Source organism: Ictidomys tridecemlineatus, chromosome 12 (genome assembly GCF_052094955.1).
Source record: "Ictidomys tridecemlineatus isolate mIctTri1 chromosome 12, mIctTri1.hap1, whole genome shotgun sequence".
NCBI classification, from domain to species: domain Eukaryota; kingdom Metazoa; phylum Chordata; class Mammalia; order Rodentia; family Sciuridae; genus Ictidomys; species Ictidomys tridecemlineatus.
Genome location: NC_135488.1, coordinates 50,231,427 through 50,241,835, shown reverse-complemented (window position 1 = coordinate 50,241,835; position 10,409 = coordinate 50,231,427). Strand labels below are relative to the sequence as shown.

General features: G+C 37.5%; 1 long non-coding RNA gene and 1 pseudogene across 1 annotated transcript; one reads left to right on the top strand and one right to left on the bottom strand.

Moving 5' to 3' along the window:
* Positions 1-5,302: 5,302 nt before the first annotated feature.
* Positions 5,303-9,497, bottom strand: LOC144369328 (uncharacterized). The gene is made up of 2 exons (XR_013428845.1): positions 9,393-9,497; positions 5,303-5,337 (listed from the first exon to the last, which is right to left on the bottom strand). It is a non-coding gene; the product is annotated as an uncharacterized LOC144369328 (long non-coding RNA).
* On the top strand, positions 7,308-8,619 carry LOC101956397 (alpha-globin transcription factor CP2 pseudogene; annotated as a pseudogene).
* Positions 9,498-10,409: the final 912 nt, after the last annotated feature.

The following is a 10,409-nucleotide window of genomic DNA, read 5'->3' as shown; positions in this document are numbered from 1 at the left end:
ATCCTCTATCTTCTCTTACAGGCCATGGCTCACCTGCCTGTGGAAATGGCCTCCTGACTGCAATCCACACTGACATCAAAGATTCAATGACTTATCCATTAAAAACTTCTTTCTCTGCCAGCTTTGGCCTGACTCAGTAAGAAGGGAGCCTTCGCTATTGGCACCTATACAAACTACTATCTTGCTTGTTTATTTTTCCTCCCATGCTCTCCATGTTTTCTGACACCTTTAAAACCACTAGCAGTGACAAGAATAACATGTGAAAAAGCCCTCAAATGAGCCTCAAAAGACCAAAAAGATTTGGTGCAAAAGATACTGTATACAGTTAGAAACATAGAAGCTTATTTTTCAATCTATCCCACCAGTGTGCCCCTTACAGGAAATACAGCCATTGAGATAGACAAGCTGAAGAACAAAAACAATTTTTATAGGAATCAAAAAAGAAATAGTACATAATGATTTCAAATAGTAATAAATTTCTCAGAATAAAACAGAATAAGGCAATAAAGAGTAATTCAGTGAGAAGGGAAGCAACTTGAGCCACACACACACACACACACACACACACACACACGAGATATATATATATGAAACAGAAAAAGATCCTAAGACTGTATGATCTCATTTCAGCTGGGTTTCTGGGCACTAACAGGAATCTTAGCTGGAGAAGGTTAGGAGATAACGATAGAAAATGCTGCTAATCCTGAGAAGCACTTAGAGAAGGAATTTTTCAAAGAGATTTTCAGTTATATACCATGTTTGGGCAGAAGAGGATAGATTAGGAGGCAAATTCAGGGGTTAAAAAGAAATGTTAATCAAATCCAATCACAGGCTATGTTTTAGTATAATTTGAAAGGGAATGAGTGCAAACAGGAGGTAGATGAATGAGACAGCAGAGTCAATCAGTGTTCCTGTTTTTAATGGACTCCTATCAATTCCTGAATGGATAAGAAACTACCTCTATAAATATTGGAACCTCTGGGTAGTATCAAGCGAGAGGGAATTCAGGAAAGTGAGTGTTTTAATGAGATACAACTGCTAGGGTTCCATAGCCCTGGTGATAAGACTGTAATGGGAAAAAAGGCAAACTATTTTCTCCAACATCAGAGGGAAATGTGTAAAAGAGATTTCAGGAACATGTTCAGTGGAGAGAGAAAAGAACAAATGATTTGGATCTTGTGCCGAGGGAACTTTTCTTTTTTTAAGAGGATGGACCTCTTATACCTTAGTTTCCTCTTCTCTACAAAGTATCTGAAATAGTAACTACCTCTTAGGGTAGTGATGATGATTAATGAATGAGTTAATGTGTAAAGAGCTAAGAACTATAACGAATGCAAAGTAATATCTCAGTACATATTAGCTGCTATTATTCAATTTCATAGTTTCCACAAATGCAAAACAATTTCTTTTGTCAGAACAATTAATTACTGTATCCTTACCATACATAAATTGTTTCAATGAAAATTATACTGCCTCCTTTTCTGCACAGTAATTTCCCACAACTAAATTAGACACCAAGCAACATTATTTTCATATTGCACAGATGAAAGGGATAAGGATCAAACAGGTTACTGACTTGCCCAGATTCACATGGCTAGTCAATGATAGAGTCATGGCCCAAACCCAGGTATTCTGAACCCAAATTCTATCATTATACTTTATTGTCCCATTTGTATAAGAGTCTAAAAAATACAACTGATCTAAAGTGAGAGGAAACAGAATGCCTATGAATGGAGAGGGTTTAAAAAGGAGCAAGAGGAGGGGATTACAAAGAGTCATGAGGAAATCTATGGGGGTGACGTGATTGTTATGTTTACTACCTAATCCACAGCAATGGTTTCATAATTTCAAGGGTATATGTAAAAACTTGAGTTTATATCCCTTTCGGATATTGCACTTTAAATATATGCAGTTTATTATATACATTACATCACAACAAGCTGTAAAAGTTAAGAAAAATTAATTCTATCAAAATACTTTAGTTTTCCCTTTGCTTTTAAAAATATTTTAGAGTGGTTTGGAACAAAAAAAATACAAAATTTATGAGCACCCTACAAAGTCATAATAGAAAGTAAAATTTAATAGTTAACCCAGAAGTTATATTTATTGCAAGTAAGCATTCTATTTGATTTTGAAATTCCTGACTGCTGACAAGGAGGGGAAAGCATGAAATGTAATGGGATGCTCAGTGCTTATTATCTCATAAATAGAAGCAAACCAATTATTCAAGATATATTCATTTGTGATATATGAATATGAATATATATGAAAGAATTTTATCACATGGGGCTTTATGAGGGTTACCAAATGATAAATGGACAATTCCTTTAATAGCACTTTCATAGCAATAGCCAAAACCTTCTTTGTGTAGCTGTGTCCTCACACATGTTAATTATACATGTTAATAGTACTGTGGGGAACTATAGTTCTTAGAGAAAAAGCATGTTCTATTTCTTTTCTTGGTCTTCTCTCTCCCTAAGCCTGAGATTTGCACCCATAAAACTAGGCAGAGGACCAGTGAAGTAACTGTACCTGGATGCAGAGATATCAGTCTTTGTACCTAAGTATGTGTGGCTCCTTCCTCCCTCAGGATGGACTCTCTCTTAAGAATCCACTCAGCCCTCTCTTCAGAATGACTTAAGCTGGATCATCTCATTCATTTTCCCGTTAATGTGTGGCCATTCATAAATCAATATAGTTGACACAATATATACTAGTAATTCTCAAATTTTGCCCCACATTAGTATCACCTGGGTGGGCATCTTTGAAAAGTCACAATGTTCAGGATGTACCCATACCAGAAGATCTTGGATAGATGCCAGACACCAAGTGTCTTTAAACAGCCTCCAAGAAATTGCAATGTGCAGTCAGGTTTAAGGGTCTGTGATTTAGATGGAAACTAAAGGCAATAATACAAATACACCTGACAATTTTCCTTTGTTTCCCAAGACAAATGAAATTAAGAGTTGGCTTATTTGGGATGTGTCCCCATCTTTGGTTCTGTATCTTTTATAGTCAATTCATAACTTGGAAGAAAAGAAGCTGAGAAATATTTAATAGAAAGAGAACTACAAATTAAAAAGTTAAAACCAGGAACTGTGAAAAGCCCAAGAATAATCAGAAAAACAAATTTTATGCTCAAGTAAAACACAGACCAGGAATTACCTACTCCCACCTTTTCAGTCTGCTATTTGTTTGTTTTGTGCTGAAATGATAAGTTTTGTAAAGAAAGCATATTTCAGACTCAGCCTTCATAGGAAAACTTCCACATTTTCTGTTTAAATGACAGCACTTAAGATGATGTATGAATTTCAAAGAGGCAACGTCCAAGCTCATCTCAGGTTTACTTGGGCATTATTATTCATGAAGCCCTTTCTGAGCTCTATTTGAGGATATCTGTAAGCTGTTTCCAAAGTCTAGGGACCCCTACTGTAATAAACAAGTCATTTACATGAGGGAAATGAAAAATCTGCCGTGTCTGTCAAATGAAGGCAGACATGCCTGAGCAAAGAAGGATTGATGAACTGATATTAGAGAAAAGCTAAAGGTTGGCTTAAAATACATCGAATTCTGCCAAGTGATGGGAATATACCAACAAGCTGCAAAAATGGATGTCAGGGCCTAGATCATGTGGAATTTTTTAAAGAAAGCAGTATATATGAGAGCTCTAAATCCTTGGATTTAACCAAATCATAGCCCAAGGATTTTGGACACCTGTCACATGTTGGTGAAGCATAACTACACTTCTTATTGCTTTGTCCTCCAGCAATCAGAACAGCACAGGTGTCCATCCTGCTTAAAAACATATGGATTACCTACACTCTGCTCCTATTCCCCCAGCATCTAAAAGAATACCTCTGGCTGGAGCAGTGGTGCACACCTGTAATCCCAGCAGCTCAGGAGGCTGAAACGGGAGGATCGCAAGCACAAAGCCAGCCTCAGCAAAAGCAAGGCACTAAGAAACTCAATGAGACTCTTCCCCTAAATAAAATACAAAATAAAAGGGGGGAGGAGGGGGCTGGGGATGTGGCTCAGCGGTTAAGTGCTCCTGAGTTAAATCCCCAGTACCAAAAAAAAAAAAAAAAAGAATAGCTCTTGCCTGATACATAGGCTATGGTCACCAGCGGTCTGTGGCAAAGATTACTCAGCAAGGTGTGAGACTGGCTCCACCCACCCACTCTGTGTCCCTCTTATTGGGGACTGTGCTGGATAACATCCCTTGAAAACTATGGCTTCTAGTAAGTAATTTAAAATTACTTTTGTAGCCCACATTTTGTGCCAGACACTGTTCTAAGCATTTATGAAAAGGAACTCATTCATTCCTTGCCACGGTCCTCCTTATAAGGTAGGTACTACTATAATCTGAATGTTACAGATGACAAATTGAGGAACCAGAGCCTCAGGGAGATGGAGTAAGGTGTGACAATATGTGAATGCTAGCCAACTTCTGACTTCAAAATTCATTACCTGATGACTATCTACACTGCCTTTCTGGTACTACGTGATTTGATCATATCTTGCTCCAGCATTATGGTATAATAGACCTAAAAAGAGATCTGTACTCATTGACCATTCTCTTCCCATTCTCCCCTGCCCTTCATGCTCCCTAGCTGCTGATATATGGTATTATATATTTTTTTAAAAAAAGAAAAAACTAGAGGAAAGGATATTGATTGTTCTCACCACAAAAGCAATGGTGAATACTTGAGATGATAGATAGGCTAAATCCCCTGCCCTAATCATTATATAATGTATACACTTACTGAAACATCACATTGTACTCCATATGTATTACAATTTTATATCAATTAAAAATAAAATAAAAAACAAAAGCAAACAAGTGAAAAACTAAAATAAACTAGGAGCTGTTTAAATTTGTTCTAATGATCATGAGGAAAATATATGGGGAAGGGGAATAGCTATATGCCTTATAGATCTTTGAGCAACAATGCAAAGATGTGGTTCTCAAACTCTGGCATGCTTCAGAATCCCCCAGAAAGGCTTATTAAAACACTTACTGCTGCCCCACTAGAATTTCTGAATCAGCGGGTTTTGGGGTGGATCCCAAGAATGTACATCTATAACAAGTTCCTGTATTAATGCTGATATTGCTGCTCTTGGGCCCATACTTTGAGACCCATTGGTCTAAATAACTTTTGTTTTTACAGTTTAGCAACATTAAAATAATATGCCAATGAGTTTTTAGCTATTGAAAAATTTCATCCAAAGTCATTTTTATAGCATTGAGAGGAAGAAAAACAACTTCTAAGAGAAAAAGAAAAAACAAAGAATACTCATAAGACCGTGTGATACATGGTTTTATTAGAATTTCTGCTTCTGAAAAGGAAAAAGAAAAATGAAAGTTAGTAAACCAGAAAAAAAAATTTAGGGCTCCTGAAATTGAAAACATGGACCTATCTAAGAGTCTGGGTTGTTAGAAAAAAGGCCAGGAGTGACTACCTCACCAAGTGGCCATGTAGCAGTAACTCCACTGAAGGAACTTTCTATATATGTCCTTATTATGACTGATTTGTCACACCCTTATTTTAATAAAAAAAATTTTTGTATGGGTAAAATACAAGTGGTCAGAATATATGTATCTCATCAATCAAACAGTATTTTCTGGGATTTTGTTGCACACACAACACTCTGTTAAAGATCAAAATGGCACCGACCTACTACAAAACATGGTCCCTGCCACATAAAACTCACAATGCGGTTGGAAAAGGAAGCCAGTCTTATTAAAACGGGGGCGGGGGATGCATATCAGAAGTAAGAATGATGTTATTTATGACTTACAGAACAAGTCCCTTTTCTTTATAGTAACTCTATTTTTTTAGTTTTATTCATTTGTTTAACAAATATGAATTGGGCCAAGTATTGGACTAAATTCTGGGGATAGAAATAGGGACATACTCCTTACCATTAGGAAGCTCCTAGTCTAGAAAATAAAGGCATTTAAACATGTATTTAGTGAATATATGGTGAGAACCATAACAAAGAGATGCTCTAGGTACTATGGAAACGGGAGGATGCAGCAAATCATCCTGGGCTCAAAGTATCCTGAAAATTTTCATAGAGAAGGTGACCCTGAACTGAGGCATAAAGTACAAGTGGAAAATTGTCCGATGTATAAGTTGCATAGTAGAAAGAACTATGAACTCATCCCACAGATGAGTGGCACAGGCAAACCCAGGGAGGCCTAGCAAGGAAGGCATTCCAGAATTGCCAGTGAGGTCAGGCAGCTAGAGCAAGTGGCTGCAGGAGGAAGTTGCAGAAGAATGGTTACCTGTGAGCATGATGGGCTTCCGTATACAAAAGATGATAAAAAAAGAAGATAAAAAGCAAACACTACAATTAGCAAAATGAATACAAGTATATCAGTAACTTTCACAGATATAACTAGAAGAAATTCTGACATTAAAAGACATGGATTTTTAGATTCAACTAAAAAAATGTCAACTGAAGGTTGTTTATAGAGAAGTACCAAAAATATCAATACTCACAAAAGTAGAGTAGGGAAATAAAAATTTCCAGAGACAAAAAGTAGAGCAGGGAAATAAAAATTAAGGAAAGCAAATGTAGTAATATCAGACAAGACAAACATCAAAGCAAATAATATTGTTGAGAGTTTTTTAAAAAGATCATAAATGATCAGAAAGATTTAATAATTTAGAATTCAGTCATCACCAACAGGGAAAAGAGGAGGGTGTCATGATTAATTGAACAGTATAATCTGTCTTGTTTCCAAGCCATGGGGGCCTGTAGAGAGCTATGAGTCAGTTACTTGGCTTTGGTTCTAAGAGCCATGTATGATCAGAAGTGACTTTTAACTCACTGGAAGTGAGGCCTGGAGGTGAAAGAGAGAGCAGTCCTGGTGGGAGAGAACTTCCTGCAGGAGCAAGAAAGGGTGCTGGACAGGCTGCAGGTAGGGAGGTAAAGTCTGTTGCTGCCGGAGGTCTATCTGGGAAGCAGCAAGCAAACAGTATGAGCCCAAGAGGATAATCCAAGGAATAGGAAAGGGAGAGTCCAAGGCTGCTTCTTTGAAGTCTGGAATAGTTGAGCAAAGAGGACTTAACTCTGCTGAGAGCTTGGCAGAAGGGATTTTAGATGTCTGAGCTGCCCTAAGCAAGGAGCCATGAGTTAAGAGATTAACTGGGTAGACAGTGTGGGTAAGGTTTGGAGCTAAGAGAGAGAGGGCATCGAGTGGGAAGTCATTGTTTGGAATTTTCTACTAGCTTGTCCCTTTCTGTTTTGCCTTTATAGAAAAAAAAAATGGTGTCTCTTGGGTCAAGGAAGGAGCCAGGATGGCTTGGAATCGGAAGCTACCTTTGGCTGATAAAATCATTGCCTCTGGACAGATGCAGCACTTTGATGCTAACCTATTTAGGATTAGCCAGGAACTGGGTGTTCACATTTCTAATTTTTAAACAAGAAGAGTCAAGTTTATTTCCTAATTATGAGGATAAAAATCCTAACTTTTTTTTATCTGTTTTGCACTGATACCTCTACAGCAATACTATCATGATAAAACCCTGACATATCTTGATTAAGGGCAGTCTTGTGAAATCCAAATATTAGACATTAGGAAACCTCAAAAACTTTAAGGAATTGAGGGTAAAGTAGTGAAGAGTATATCCCATGTAGTGCTCCAAGACAGAGGGTACAATACACTGGACATCAGTAGCTGAAGGGCTAGAGGTGGAGCCAACCTCAAGATAGCATTCTTGGCATAAATATTCCAATGTCTGTGAGTACAATCAATTTTAGAGATAAGCCACCCCAACTGAATGGAGAGGAATCCCTAGGGAATACAGAAAAGAGGACACCTCTTTTTATTCATTAACACAGAGTCTACTAGGAGGAAACATGGTGTGGTAAAGCAGGTGCTATTCTGAATGATTGTTGAAGGAGAATGAGAATGGGAATATACTGAACACTTACACTGGGGCAGCTACCAGATCAAGGTCTTCAAGCCCAAAGGTACAGACAAAAACAAAACAAACAGGGGGAAATGAGAAAAATGAACACCTCATGAAGAAGAGAACTATCAATCTTCCTATGAGACAACCATATTCACAGAGTGCACTTTATGGCCCCAATTACGTGTCAATGATGTCTCACTCCCTGGCTTCAACAGTCTCCATAGCAGTTTTTCTTTGGAGGAAAGAAATGGTTCATAAGATACTAGCCAGAGCCACTCCCTCCAATCACATAGAGCCTCATGCCAACAACCACACCTTAGGAAACTCATGAGCGGTTGCCTGGGGAACATTTTTCTACATTGTCAAAGCTTTCTGCAAACTTCTCAGGGAAAGAAATATATTGAAACTAACTAGAATTGATGTGACCCAAATCTGCTGATGGAATCATATTTTTTTAATGTATTAAAAGGCCAGATGGAGCATCCAAGGTTAACCATTTATGTTTGTCAGGAATCATTGCAGTTGAAGAAGCAGCAGCAACAGTAATAAAAGCATAAGGATGGAGATTCAAATGATACCCTTCATGTCTGATGCCATCTATCTAAAACAACTAAAATCTGTTGAATTGACTAAAAAGGATAGAAAAAGAGCAGGCATCCCATGCTCCATTGCCACTGATTCCTTCACCTCTTGAAAACTGCCCTCTTGAAGAGGGACACGAATAGAGATTTTAAGGTCTATAGGAACCTGACCCCTCTCACTGTGTATGGGGGTTTGTCCAAGCCATGAAGGCGGAATCCCAGGCCTCTGTGTTGGCCCAAGTTTTTGTGACACACATAGACTACTGCCCAACATGCAGTTCTGCAACTATACCTTAGTTAAAATTTCTAGACCATGTTGTTGAATATACTAGGAATTCCACTCATTTGGAGCATAGATGTAGAGGATAATAATGATGAAAGCTGTGTGATATTCAATGAAAAGATGTTCAATGGAGACCTTCAAATATTCATTCTTGTCCCCCTTCAAATATCAGAAATGGGTATTTTCTCAGATGAGCCATGAATTTTTTTTAACATATAAATAAGCAACTGTATTTATCAGACTATAACCTACCTCAATCTCTTTTGCATCAAACATACAACTGATACTTTTGCTTTATGCCACAATTGATCCCTGGATTCAATGAGGAGAAATAGAGGATTTTTCTTTTGTTTCCCCTGTGATACTACAACAAATTTTAGTCTTAACAAACATGTATTGAGCTAGGTAGTATGATAAATTCTTTGAATGGATTATCTTCTTTAATCCTCTTAATAACCCTACTTGAAGTAGATACTACAGTGATTCCTAACTGCAGACTAGTGAGTGGTAACACACAGTGGCTAAGCAGCTTGATAAGTAAGAGGCAGCTAGCAGGTGGTGACACTGAAATCCAAACACTCGCAACTGTCTCATATTACTCACCATCCAGTTTTGCCAAAGGCACCCTTGATAGTCCGTGTTCAGCATTGTTCCTTACTGTGGGTCTTCTGATGAACAGGACATAGCACTGAGTGTGAACTGACTGCTGAAAGAGACAAACCAGACCTGAATAATGAGAAGCACCTCAATACCCACAAAGAAATGAAAACATAGGTGCTTTCAAAGTATCATCAGGTATCAGAAGTGGATCTTTTCTCAGAAGAATCTTCAGGTATAATCGCAGCAGAAGATCTAGTCAGCTAGTAACTTGATTCCTGACCAGGGAAACTGTCTTAAGTGACTGTGGTAATTTGTTGGCAGCAATAAAAACTAACCCAATCTCCTTCCAGATCCTTCAAATCCTCTTTCTTCTTTCTGTCATTATGTCTGCGGACATTCATTCATTCATCAAGCCACTATATATGTGTCTCTGTACATACAGTACACCACAGAGAGAGCGTAGAGGGGAATAGGGAAAGGGAGAGAATGAGAATCTATTCTGTTTAATGTCAGATTTCTGGACCAGGTTTCAAAGATACAGCAAGGATTAGAACAGAGAATATCCTTGTCCACTTATAATTTACTTTCTGTTGGAGGAAGTTAGACAATAAGAATATAAACAACTAGAAAAAAAAGTTTCAATAAAAAATGATGAACAGAATATAAACAACTATTTTTTAATTTTGTTCATAGTGATAAGTAGTTTGAGAAATTAAAATAACAGGGGGCCATGATTTAATCTATTCCTATTTGGAATGTTTTTAATTTCTACTCCCCTTTCCTATCTCGTTTTCAACATGGGTTAATATCCCTTGAGCAAAATAATAAAATTCAAGGTGTCAAGGGTATGACCCAAGCATCATTAATTTACCAACAGAAAGATAAACTAATAGATGAAGGATAAATTATGGTGAATTATGGTAAAATGTTGAGACTGGGAAAATAAGCATGAGCTGGGATTAGAACTCTCATTAAATAAGGTTTAAAATCACATACCTTATTCAACCTCCTTTTTGTTTT